The following is a 13805-nucleotide window of genomic DNA, read 5'->3' on the forward strand; positions in this document are numbered from 1 at the left end:
ATAAATTGTGCTGCAAACGTGCAGCAATCGCGGCAAACCATGTCGCCAAAGCTTGTCGCCCAAAAGCAGCTCCTGCTCCTATTTGAGCATAAAGCTTCTAGCGGTGTGATTTGCAGATTTATCATGCGGTGATCGTGGCAGAACAGCACAGCATTTTGGTGCTATTGAAAATGAATGGCACTCGAACAGGTGTTGTGTGATTTGTCATTTTTGTAGAGTGTTTTGGGATCGCAGGCCGAATCGAGGCGATTCTGTCTGAGATCGTAAATGCCCAAGTGTGAAGCTTAGATATGGCAATTTTCCCATAGTTGTATTGGTCCAGCTTGGACCAATGTAAGTATGTATGTGCCATACCTGGCTGATCACCATGAGAGCTGGAAATCACTGTAGTAGTCACTGCTGCTCCAGTGATCTCTACTTGCTTTCAGGTTCCGTGCCGAACCCAGGAGGTCAGCCGCTGAGCACGAGCGCAGTTCGGAGAACACTTTTAATTTCCTCAATGAACTCAAAGTGTTCTCTGATTGGACAAGATGGACATCGTGACAGTACTATCCCGCTTCTCCACGTCATCCAATCAGTGAACGCTTTGCATTCATTGAGAAAATGCTAAATGTTCCCTGAATGGTGCTCATGCGGAGTGGCCAATCTTCTGTGTTCACAATGCAGGACAGCTGCTTGGCATGGGACCTAGTCTGAACTCTAGTTATCTCACCGGGAAGCTGTTGTGACTGAGGAATCCAATGCATATGCAGGAGGTGTGTATACATGCGGCTGTTGGGTAGATAATGTCTCAGCTGCCTATGATTGGCAGGGCGCCATGACATCTTCTTGATGGGATAGTTCAGATGGGTTCAGACTATGATCAGAACCTGTCTGAGCTCGTCCCTATTTCCCAGCCAGCACATATGGACCATATGAAGGACTGATTGGCCCCTAGCACTGCCCCCTCTGTCTCAGTCTGGGAATATGTATAACTTATACTAGCTGCATTTAAAAATACACTATATTGCCAAAAGTATTGAGCCAGTGACCTGTGCAATAAGTCCATCCGTGACATTTCCTGGCTACTAAATATTCCACGGTCAACTGTTAGTGGGATTATAACAAAGTGGAAGCAACTGGGAACAACAGCAACTCAGCCACCAAGTGGTAGGCCACATAAAATGACAGAGCGGGGTCAGTGCATGCTGAAGCTCACAGTGCGCAGAAGTCACCGTCTGCAGAGTCAATAGCTAAAGACCTCCAAACTTGGTGTGGCCTTCAGATTAGCACAAGAACAGTGCGTAGAGAGCTTCATGGAATGGGTTTCCATGGCCAAGCAGCTGCATCCAAGCCTTACATCGCCAAGTGCAATGCAAAGGGTCGGATGCAATGGTGTAAAGCACGCCGCCACTGGACTCTAGAGCAGTAGAGACATGTTCTCTGGAGTGACCAATCATGCTTCTCTGTCTTGCAATCCGATGGACATGTCTGGGTTTGGCGGTTGCCAGGAGAACGGTACTTGCCTGACTGCATTGTGCCAAGTGTAAAGTTTGGTGGAGGGGGGTTTATGGTGTGGGATTGTTTTTCAGGGGTTGGGCTTGGCCCCCTAGGTCCAGTGAAGGGAACTCTTAAGGCGTCAGCATACCAAGACATTTTGGACAATTTCATGCTCCCAACTTTGAGGGAAGAGTTTGGGGATGGCCCCTTCCTGTTCCAACATGACTGCCCACCAGTGCACAAAGCAAGGTCCATAAAGACATGAATGAGCCAGTTTGGGGTGGAGGAACTTGACTGACCTGCACAGATTCCTGACCTCATCCCGATCGAACACCTTTGGGATGAATTATAGCAGAGACTACGAGCCAGGCCTTCTCATCTGACATCAGTGCCTGACCTCACAAATGTGCTTCTGGAAGAATGGTCCAACCTTCCCATAGACACCCTCCTAAACCTTGTGGACGGCCTTCCCAGAAGAGTTGAAGCTGTTATAGTTGCAAAGGGCGGGGCCAACTCAATATTGAACCCTACGGACTAAGACTGGGGGGCCATTAAAGTTCATGTGTGTGTAAAGGCAGGTCGACCAATACTTTTAGCAATATAGTGATCACAGGTTAACTTGAGCCCTTGAATAGGACCGGCAAGGATGCCATAAGATTCTGGAGATCTTTCACTTTAAGGTGGCTGGAAACTCAGGATCAGGGCATTATTTCCCTTTCTCTGGTGCTGAATAGGCCGCTGTTAAGATGTAATCCTCTCTCTTGTGTGAATGTCAAAGGTTCTGGAGGCTGGAACGCAACCAGGCATGAAGGTCTCTCCATTGAAAGTCTCAGTTTCCCCGGGAGCTGGAATGTGATGAGACGAGGTGCAAAGAGCTCCCAGGAGCCCAGTCCAGGGGCTTACTTGTGTCCTTAGCAGGAGAGAGATAGCAGAATGAGAAATGAATCCGGTAATAGCAGCTCTGATACCACCATAGAGAAACCGCTGGCCTCTTAAAGGGAAGCTATTACCTGTTTTTTTAGATAGCCATTAGTTTAAAATTGAACTCCATGCACAAAAAAACTTTTATGTAAATGTGAGGTGGAACCAAAAAGTTTTGAGACTAGTTTTGTAACACACTAACAGATGGCAGCACAAGGCTGCATGCACAGTCACAGGGAGCACCGATCTTCATAAGTCAGTGTGTCAAAAGACATCATCCTGTGTACACAGGGGGGCTGTGCAATAGGTGCTAGTCTGCGTTATCACGTCTGCTATGTCGTCATGGACAGCAGGTTAGAGCAAAGAATAAATGTGAAATTCTGTATGAAACTGGGCAGGTCGATGTCAAAACGGCGATCTTTCAGCTGGATCTTCATCTTCGGGAAGAGGTCATTTTTTGGGGGTTGAGCTCGTTGAAGGTCTTCCTGATCTCTCGTTGACGTCCAGTGATCTTCTTCTTCTCTTGAAGCGCGCTTGCCACTCAAGACACCTCAAAACACTCATTGCAGCGTCAACGTAAACTTGCCGAATCATGTCAAACTTTTTGTCCAGTTTCACGCATAATTTCACATTTGCTCCTTGTTCCAACTTGCTGTCCATAATGAAACAGCAGACAAGGTCCTACAAAGAAGGACCTGTGTTGTGTCTGTGGAAGCAGTGATCTCTCTGCAGAGATCCAGCACATCCCATGGTGAACAAAAACATGAAAACAATTTATTGAAAATAAAAGACAAAGGTTTTACTCACAAACTAAGTAGATAATCGGCATGTGCTTGCATAAACACACAAGGGGTTTGAGTCCTGGAGGACACCAGCCTTTGCTCTGAGGAAGGGGACAGGGTCCTCGAAATGTGTCTGAAGAGGGCTGCACCGCCATTTCTTGTGAAAAGTCCATGGGATCACACCTAGAGTGATGGGATCCATTTTGGAGTGCCGAGTGTCAAGTTTGACAATCTTTGTACTTGCTATTCCCATGCTGAGTCAGAACTATAGCTCTGCAGTCAGGACGTAGCATGAACAAAAGTAGTATAAAGTCGTTTTCTTTACAAAGCAGCCAAAGCCTGAGTAGAAAAGCCTGTCCCTGCCAGCATGCTGCAGAGATGGTCTCATGCTCTCTGGGTGGAAGCAGTGGTCTCTCTGCAGAGATCCAACACATCCCTTGCTGAGTCAAACCAATAGCTTTGGAGGTAGCATGAGTTTTGCTGATTGGAGAGTTCTAGCACTAACTCAGCAGGGGGCACGTTGGATCTCTGCAGACCGACCACTGAGACCAAGGGACTTTCTCTGCAGCATGTTGGCAGGGGGCAGGCTTTTCTACTCAGGCTTTTGCTGCCTTCTAAAGAAAATGTATTTACAACCCTTTTGTTCATGCTACCTCCTGACTGCACAGCTAAGGTTCTGACTCAGCAGGGGATAAGTTGGATCTCTGCAGAGAGACCACTGCTTCCACACAGAGAGCAAGGGTCCTTTTTGCAGCATGCTGCCAGGGGGCTAGCTTTTCTACTCAGGTTTTTTCTGCCTTCTAAAGAAAATGTCTTTGCAACCCTTTTGTTCATGCCACCTCCTGACTGCAAAGCTATGGTTCTGACTCAGTAGAGGATGAGTTGGATCTCTTCAGAGAGACCACTGATTCCATACAGAAGCAAGGGTCCTTCTTTACAGCATGCTGGCGGGGGGCTGGCTTTTCTACTCAGGCTTTTGCTGCCTTCTAAAGAAAATGTCTTTGCAACCCTTTTGTTCATTCCACCTCCTGACTGCAAAGCTATGGTTCTGACTCAGCAGGAGATGAGTTGGATCTCTGCAGAGAGACCACTGCTTCCACACAGAGAGCAAAGGTCCTTTTTGCAGCATGCTGGCAGGGGACAGGCTTTTCTACTCAGGCTTTTGCTGCCTTCTAAAGAAAATGTCTTTGCAACCCTTTTGTTCATGCCACCTCCTGACAGCAAAGCTATGGTTATGACTCAGCAGAGGATGAGTTGGATCTCTTCAAAGAGACCATTGATTCCATACAGAAGCAAGGGTCCTTCTTTACAGCATGCTGGCAGGGGGCTGGCTTTTCTACTCAGGCTTTTGCTCCCTTCTAAAGAAAATGTCTTTACAGCATTTTGTTCATGCCACCTCCTGACTGCAAAGCTATGGTTATGACTCAGCAGGAGGTGGGTTGGATCTCTGCAGAGAGACCACTGCTTCCACACAGAGAGCAAGGGTCCTTCTTTACAGCATGCTGGCAGGGGGCCGGATTTTCTACTCATACTGTGGCTGCTTTTTAAAAAACTGTAACACTGCATTGATGTGTCTGAAATGCATTTAGCTGATTAAAACTGAAAGATCAATTTGGCTTTATATATTGCTTTCCCATCAAGCCAATGGGATTTTCAGATTTTCATAGAAAGGGTTTCAATTTTTTTTTTAAACCTGAAACTGCATATGGGGTCACAGGATTAGTTGAGATGCAAATAATACTCAGCGGAGGTTTTCTTTAATAAAGACTCAAATACCTTCCCATACGATAAAATCTAACAAGGCTGGCAACACACAGAGAGGAGACGGATGGGTGTCCAGGTCTGCCGGTTAGTCTGATGGTATAATGTAGATACACCGGGGAAATGGTTGTAAAATTAACAGTCCCCCCCGCACAGAGGAACCTTAACCCTCCCAGGAGGACTCCAATGCTGAACCAGCAAAGACTTTCAGACAGTCGGTTGTCACATTACATGAACTCCAAAGACTGCCCGTGACATCGACACTCAACGAAATGGAGAAGGGGGGAGGGGAAAGGTATCATTTAATTCATACTTCCATCAGTAGCAGAATATTTTATTAACATTCAATAATTGGTTTTATTATTTTATTATATTGCATTTATTTTTTATATATATTTATTTCTTAAGCTAAGCCTAGAAAATACTCTAAGGGCCCATTCACACTACAACCGCATAAAAACGTACCTGAAGTGCATTGCGTTTTGGTGCATTTCTGAGCATTTCCGCGCATTTTTAAGCATAGTTTTCTGCATGTGTAAAAAGGTAACCGTACATAATGTGAATGGGCCCTAAAACGAAAAAGTTAAATATTGAAGCTTACCATTCCTTAAATGTGATGGCTGTGTTCATTTTTTTAGGCTTTTTTCCTTTATTTTCACTTGGTGATCCTGCCAGTAACACAATCCTGTCTTTGGGTGACAACGCTCACTTGCCCTTTTGTATCACAACAACAGAAGCAAAATAGGACTACAGAACCCCTCCCCTTCTCCTACATAATATAGAGGAACATGATTCTGAAGTCCTCGGAGATAGCTAGGAATAATGTATCTGATCTGTAGGTATGGAACTTCTGTTATGGGCATGGAGACAAGGAGCAGTTTTAGGTTGGGGGAGAGGCGAATGTGACCATGTTTTAAGTTATACCCCACAAATGGGTGTAAGATGAAGCACAGTCCCCCAATAGCCCTGCAATGGATGTGAAGACGATAAGGGACATTCCACTGCCAAATCATAGGGGGCGCTATCTACTGGTGGAGCAGAGGATCGGGTAAGTTAAAGTGCTTTTCGTGACTCTTAGGCTGGCTATACATTATACAATTATCTGGAGATTTTTGGTTTAGATTTACCAAAAACCATATAATAGGAGGACAAACCTAAACAACACTTTCAGTTGTGTCCAATTAGGCAGGCCCTTGCACTACACAGTTGAAGGTAAATCTAAAGGAAATTGGGCAGAAAATTGGAAGATAATTGTATAATGTATGGCCAACCTTATACCACAGGTCCCCAACCCTTGGACACGGACTGATGTCAGTCTGTGGGCTGCTGGGGGCCAAGGTCACGTGGCGGGAGTGGACGGCCGGCCAGGCTGCACCCCCAACACCCCACTGACAATTGACAGGCTGCCGCCGACCACCTCCCCCTCCCCCCAACCGGTCCGTGAAGGGATTGTCTTCCACGCAGCCGGTTTATGGTGCCCAGGAGCTTGGGGACCACTGCCCTAAACAGACACTAGCAGTCAGCCCCATTGCAAGGAAGGACTTTAACTTTTCCCAACCTTTTACTTTACCAGAACCTTTACTTTACCCAAACTTTTACCTTTTCCAAACTTTTGCTTTCCTGAACCTTTACTATTCCCGAACTTTTCCTTTTCCTGAACTTTTCCTGTTCCTGAACCTTTACTATTCCAGAACTTTTACTTTTCCTGAACCTCTACTGTTCCCAAACCTTTACTTTTCCCAAACTTTTGCTTTCCAGAGCCTTTACTTTTCCCAAACTTTTACTTTTCCTGAACCTTTACTATTCCAGAACGTTTACTTTTCCTGAACCTTTACTTTCCCAAACCTTTACTTTTCCTGAACTTTTACTTTTCCTGAACCTCTACTGTTCCCAAACCTTTACTTTTCCAGGACCTTTACTTTTCCCAAACCTTTACTTTTCCCAAATGTTTACTTTTCCCAAATGTTTACTTTTCCCAAATGTTTACTTTTCCCACACCTTTACTTTTACCACCTTTACATTTGCCAAACTATTACTTCTAAACTTTTACTTTTTCCAAACCTTTACTTTTTCCAAACCTTTACTTTTTCCAAACCTTTACTTTTTCCAAACCTTTACTTTTTCCAAACTTTTACTTTTTCCAAACTTTTACTTTTTCCAAACCTTTACTTTTTCCAAACCTTTACTTTTTCCAAACTTTTACTTTTTCCAAACTTTTACTTTTTCTGAATGTTACTTTTTCCAAACTTTTTCTTTTTTTGCACCTTCAAGTTCATTACATTTCTGACAACTTTTTTTTTTTTCCAGTACAATTTTTTAGTGCTTAATTGGCGTGCACCTTGAAGAGCCTCGCCGGTGTCAGGGCACCCCACTGTTCTGATCTCCCAGAATGCAACACCTGCCTTTCACAATCTACAACACGAAGAAAAGTGAAGAACACACGTTCCAGTATAGAATGCGAAACTCCCACTGAATGAGCTAATTAGGGTTTTATCACTTCACAGGAAGAACTAAAAAAGTATTATCTCTAAGGTTTTATTTAAAACAGTAGCACAATGAGCTGGGAAGAAAGCCGCCCCGCCGCCGCAAATAGATCCAGAATGGCTATGAATGCTGTGTTCTAAATGGAGGAAAATTGCTGTCGGAAAGCTACAGAGGAGATATGGCTCGGAGCAAGTCGTTCCTTGTTCTGCAGAAGGCATTGTAAGAGAGATATCAGAGCGCAGGATAAAAACACAAAATAACTTGAGTGCTCATGAAGGCTTTCAAAGTGATATGTACAATAAAATATCCATGGTTTTCAAACCTGGCTTTGACGAAGGCCTTTTACATCTCAGCTCCTTGTCAGCTTACAAGAATAGAACCTTGAAAGAGGAGTATGGGGTAGTTTTAAAGTGTGTGTCCATTTTTGTATAGAAAAATAAAACCTCCACAGTCCAAATGCCAATCCTCCTGCCTACTATTCTGATTAAACAATGCCGACCTGGTTAGCTCCTCGCCACTGTGTTTGAAATTGTTAACATCATTCCAAATAATATGTTGCCTCAAAAAGTAAACGCACGCTTTTCTCATCCAGTGTATAAACTGTATATAAACAAAAGAACAAAATGTAATAAATTTAAGCCAGTCCTTAGATGTGACTGCATTAGTGTTCTTTTTTTCCGTTTCTTTTTCCCCTTTATATAGTCACCTGGTGATCCTGCCAGTAACATGCTTGCTGTCCTAGAGTGACAACACTCAATCACCGGAGAGGAGAGCAGCAATGTCACCCTACGACATGATTACAGAATACCCCCCCTCTTTCTTCTTCTTCTCTAAGGGCTTGTTTACACATGAGGTTGCAGGGTAGTAAAACCCCAAGGTTGAGTCATGCTTTTACTATGCCCCCAAAATGCACATCCCACTACCCCACATTCTGCATACCCCTTTAGCTGCAACACCGGAGGTATACCGAATGCAACCCATTCAATTAAATGGGCCACTCAGCAAATGCATACGGTTGTGATGAGCTAGTGTGGCAATCAACGGGTTGAAGCAGGGGGTTAGGAAGCGATACCATGCCTCCTCATCGCCTGTGAAATGCTTTCTAAAGAGGTATACAAACGCGGACCCTCCACTGCTCTACATTATGCACTCACTGCATCCCCCACTGCCTCACATTCTGCACCCCCTAATGTCCCCCATGACCCCACATTCTGAACCCCTGCACACCCCACTACCCCACATTTTGCATCCTCTGCACACCTCACTACCAAACAATGTGAACCCCTCTGCACACCCCAAACTCTGAACCCCCTGCATACCTAGTTACCCCACATTCTGCACCGTGTCCCCCACTACCCCACATTCTGAACCCCTCTGCATACCCCACTGCCCCACATTCTGAACCCCCTGCATACCCAGTCACTCCATATTCTGCACCCTGTGTCCACCACTACCTCACATTCTGAACCCCATGCATATCCTGTTACCTCACATTCTGCACCCTGTGACCCCCACTACACCACATTCTGAACCCCCTGCATATCCTGTTACCCCACATTCTGAACCCCCTTCATACCCAGTTACCCCACATTCTGCACCCCGTGTCCCCCACCACCCCACATTCTGAACCCCCTGCATACCCTGTTACCCCATATTCTGCACTCCCTGCATTCCTTACTACCCCACATTCTGCACTCCCTGCATCCTTCTCTACCCCACATTCTGCACCCCTTGCATCTCTCTCCACCCCACATTCTGCACCCCCTGCATCTCTCTCCACCCCACATTCTGCACCCCTTGCATCCTTCTATACTCCATATTCTGCACCCCCTACATCTCTCTCCACCCCACATTCTGCACCCCCTGCATCTCTCTCCACCCCACATTCTGCACCCCCTGCATCTCTCTCCACCCCACATTCTGCACCCCCTGCATCTCTCTCCACCCCACATTCTGCACCCCTTGCATCCTTCTATACTCCACATTCTGCACCCCCTGCATCTCTCTCCACCCCACATTCTTCACCCCCTGCATCCCTCTCTACCCCATATCCTGCACCCCTTGTGTCCCCCAGTACCCCACATTTTACACCTACTGCTAACCCCACATTCTGAACCTCCTGCACATCCCACTACCCCACATTCTGCATAACCCTGCATCCCAGAATTCTCCTGCATCCAGAGCTGCAGCTCTGCAGTGGAGACAGCATTTAGCGCAGACAGACAGAAAAAAGATCTGCCGGCTCTGTACACACTCAAGAACACGTCAACAGCTGACAAGCTGCAGCCCGCCTCTGGTCCGTGGCACATAAGGTGAGAAACCCTGCTCCAAGGTATTTTTATTTTTTAATTATGGATCATCCCTATATTGGTTGAGAGGTGCCGCAGGACCAGTGTTTTGGAGCAATGGTCTCCAAATTGTGGCCCGGGGGCCAGATGCGGCCCTTTCCTTGCTTTTATCTGGCCCTTGGGGCACTATTTCATCCACTGATTCTAACAATGGTACATAATTCCTCCCCACTGACACCATTAAAGAGGCACAATTCCTCCCAATGATACCAACAATTGAGCCCATTGACACCAACAATGAGGCACAATTCCTTCCACGGACATCAAATATGGGTTTTTTTCCCACTGATATCGGGACCTTTTCTACTCTCAACTGCCACAGTCCGGCCCTCTAAGGTCAACTGGTCAGAAGGATCTTTTTTCTTACAACTTGATGATTGCTTTATGAACCAGGAAACCTGGTAGTGCAAGTTGTAACTGTTTTATAGGTATCCATGCACCGTATATTTGCTGTGGCCAATCTGACACATCTGCTTTACATACATACATCTGACCATCCAAGGTCACAGTGAAGGTGCTGGAAGCTAAAGTCACCAAACTCATTTGACAGACTGGCAAACCATAGATTCAAAAGTTCTGCTATGTCATTAAACCACAGACACCCTCTGCCCATCACTGGTAAGGCTCAGTAAGGGAAGGACCACTACCACATGCCAGGGCACTCTGTGCTATCTAAGAAAAACAAACCAGAATCACTATGGTCAGGAGGAGAACGAAGAAGGAAGATAAAGAAGAATAAGGAAAAAGAAAAGAAGAAGGGAGAAGACGGATGAAGAAGAAGGAAGAAGAAGGAAAAAGAAGGAAGTAGAACGGAGAAGACGGATGAAGAAGAAGGAAGAATAAGGAAAAAGAAGGAAGAAGAAGAAGGGAGAAGATGGATGAAGAAGAAGGAATAAGAAGGAAAAAGAAGGAAGAAGAAGGGAGAAGACGGGTGAAGAAGAAGGAAGAATAAGGAAAAAAGAAGGAAGAAGAACGGAGAAGACGGATGAAGAAGAAGGAAGAATAAGGAAAAAGAAGGAAGAAGAAGGGAGAAGACGGGTGAAGAAGAAGGAAGAATAAGGAAAAAAGAAGGAAGAAGAACGGAGAAGACTGATGAAGAAGAAGGAAGAATAAGGAAAAAGAAGGAAGAAGAAGGGAGAAGATGGATGAAGAAGAAGGAAGAAGAAGGAAAAAGAACGGAGAAGACGGATGAAGAAGAAGGAAGAAGAAGGAAAAAAGAAGGGAGAAGACAGATGAAGAAGAAGGAAGAATAAGGAAAAAGGAAGAAGAAGAAGGGAGAAGACGGATGAAGAAGAAGGAAGAAGAAGGAAAAAATAAGGAAGAAGAAAGGAGAAGATAGATGAAGAAGAAGGAAGATTAAGGAAAAAAGAAGGAAGAAGAAGGGAGAAGACGGATGAAGAAGAAGGAAGAATAAGGAAAAAGAAGGGAGAAGAAGATGGATAAAGAAGAAGAATAAGGAAAAAGAAGGAAGCAGAAGGGAGAAGATGGATGAAGAAGAAGGAAGAAGACAGAAAAAGAAGGGACAAAACGGATGAAGAAGTTGGAAGAATAAGGAAAAAGAAGGAAGAAGAAGGAAGAAGACGGATGAAGAAGGAAGATAAAGGAAAAAGAAGAAAGAAGAAGGGAGAAGACGGATGAAGAAGAAGGAAGATTAAGGAAAAAGAAGGAAGAAGAAGGGAGAAGACGGATGAAAAAGAAGGAAGAATAAGGAAAAAGAAGGAAGAAGAAGGGAAAGAAGATGGATGAAGAAGAAGAATAAGGAAAAAGAAGGAAGAAGACAAAGGGAGAAGACGGATGAAGAAGAAGGAAGAATAAGGAAAAAGAAGGAAGAAGAAGGGAGAAGACGGATGAAGAAGAAGGAAGAATAAGGAAAAAGAAGGAAGAAGAAGGGAAAATACGGTGAAGAAGGAAGAATAAAGAAAAAGAAGGAAGAAGAAGGGAGAAGAAGATGGATGAAGAAGAAGAATAAGGAAAAAGAACAAAGATGAAGGGAGAAGACAGGTGAAGGAGGAAGAATAAGGAAAAAGAAGCAAGAAGAAGGGAAAACACGGATGAAGAAGGAAGAATAAGGAAAAAGAAGGAAGAAGGGAGAAGAAGACGGATGAAGAAGAAGAATAAGGAAAAAGAAGGAAGAAGAAGGGAGAAGATGGATGAAGAAGAAGGAAGAAGAAGGAAAAAGAAGGAAGAAGAAGGGAGAAGACAGATGAAGAAGAAGGAAGAATAAGGAAAAAGAAGGAAGAAGGGAAAAGACGGATTAAGAAGAAGGAAGAATAAAGAAAAAGAAGGGAGAAGAAGATGGATGAAGACGAAGAATAAGGAAAAAGAAGAAAGACAAAGGGAGAAGACGGATGAAGAAGGATGAAGAAGAAGGAAAAAGAAGGAAGAAAATGATAAAAGATGAAGCAAGAGGAAGAAGATTGACTCAGTGACTCAAACACATGGGGGTTTACTTACTAAAGCTGGAGAGTGCAAAATCAGGCTCACTTCTGCTTGGAAACCAATCAGCTCCTAACCTCAGTTTGTTCAATTAAACTATAACTAAAGATAAAACTTTTTCTTCAGTTTGGATAGAGTGCAGGAGGTTAGGAACGCTTGTTCTTATCGCTGTCTGTGCCCCCTGTTAAGGAGGTTCTCCCTCTCTATTTGTCCTGTTTACCCTTATCACTGAAAGTGAAAGTAAAAGAAATACCCACATTTTGGGTTGTCCCCAGAAAAGTAACAGAGGGAAAATCTTCCAATGGGGACACTAGTTCTGGTGATCTGGCAGTCCCTTCATTTGCAGAGATTTCCTCTCACTTCCTGTTTTGCCTATGGGGAAGGAAGTGAAGGGAAATCGCAGCAATGGGACATAGATAGCAAAAAAAAAAAATATGACGGGGTTATAACCCTCGCTTATTCTATCCAAAATGAAAAAAAAAATGCCTATAGTTCTACTTTAAGCTTTGGCGATAAAACCTGCAAGCAGATTTGTTTCTATGCAGAAGTGAGCCTGATTTTGCACTTTCCAGCTTTAGTAAATAAACCCCATAATGTCCATTGGGCACTATGAGATAGTCCTGCACAGCTCTTCACGGAAGAGAAGCGAGCATTCCAGAAAGTTTTGCAATGATTACTTTCTTTTCCTGTCCCAGGTAATCCAAAGTTTACCCGCTATGGAAGCATTCACAGTATTCCTGTTTAGGGAAGAAGTTGCATCTACAGGATTCAAGAGACAGTAAGATATTGCCCAAGTACCTGACGGTTCTCATATATCAGAAACAAACCTGTCAAGGTGTATATAGGTGGGGACAGCAGCAATATCACCGGTGGTACATGGGCATGAAAAAATAGGTCCTGATAGTGGAACTCAGGTGATGAAACTCAATATATAATGACTAATAACCACACATACTTACCATTTGTCCTTGATAAAGTGTCTGAGATCCGGTCTTCCTTGTATGTACTGTGCTAAGCTGAAAGACACAAATGGAAGTGAGCCATATTAATACATGAGAAAGTGCTATAAAAATATGAATTTTTGGGAAAAACATTCTATCCTATGCAGCAAACGCATCTCCATAGCTTGCAACTGTCTCTCTTGTAACACTCACATCTTGTGCATTAATATGTGTTGCATTAAAGTGGTTATAACCCCTTCCATATACCCAGTTAAATGACTGGCCCCAGGTGATACACAGAGATGAAACAAGTCCTCCTCCATAAGTTGTACCTGTTTATTTACAGCCATCTGCCCACTGCATCTGTTTAAAGTGCAGAATTTACACAGGATCTCTCAGCTCTGAACGGCAGGGGGTGGGGAGCTGAGGCGGTTAAACAAATCCTCCTACATAAGTTGTTCCTTTCTATCAGCAGCCCCTCTTCTTTACATCCATTGAAAGTGCTGAATTTCTAAAGCTTGTAGAGTTGTCAAAAAGGGGGCGGAGAGCTGTCAAAAAGGGGGCGGAGAGCTGTCCTAAAGGGGGCGGAGAGCTGTCAAAAAGGGGGTGGAGAGCAGCAGTGAAAGTGGAGCTTCACCCAAAAGGGGAAGTTC

The 13805-nt window shown here is 44.3% G+C and overlaps 1 protein-coding gene across 3 annotated transcripts in view; it reads right to left on the minus strand.

Annotated features, from left to right (window-relative positions):
• PLXNB1 (plexin B1) overlaps positions 1-13805 on the minus strand; it is a 333642-nt gene that overhangs the window by 180570 nt on the left and 139267 nt on the right. For 2 of the 3 annotated variants that reach the window (XM_089654790.1, XM_089654788.1), the window contains exon 2: positions 13171-13227. The exons of the other annotated variant lie outside the window; for it this stretch is intronic. The gene's annotated coding sequence lies outside the window, so the exon portion shown is untranslated. The remainder of the gene's footprint in view (positions 1-13170; positions 13228-13805) is intronic. 3 annotated transcript variants of the gene reach the window in all.

The sequence above is a fragment of the Staurois parvus genome, unplaced genomic scaffold, assembly GCF_062004578.1.
Source record: "Staurois parvus isolate SC_StPar_1 unplaced genomic scaffold, SC_StPar_1.0 ptg000799l, whole genome shotgun sequence".
Classification (NCBI taxonomy): Eukaryota; Metazoa; Chordata; class Amphibia; order Anura; family Ranidae; genus Staurois; species Staurois parvus.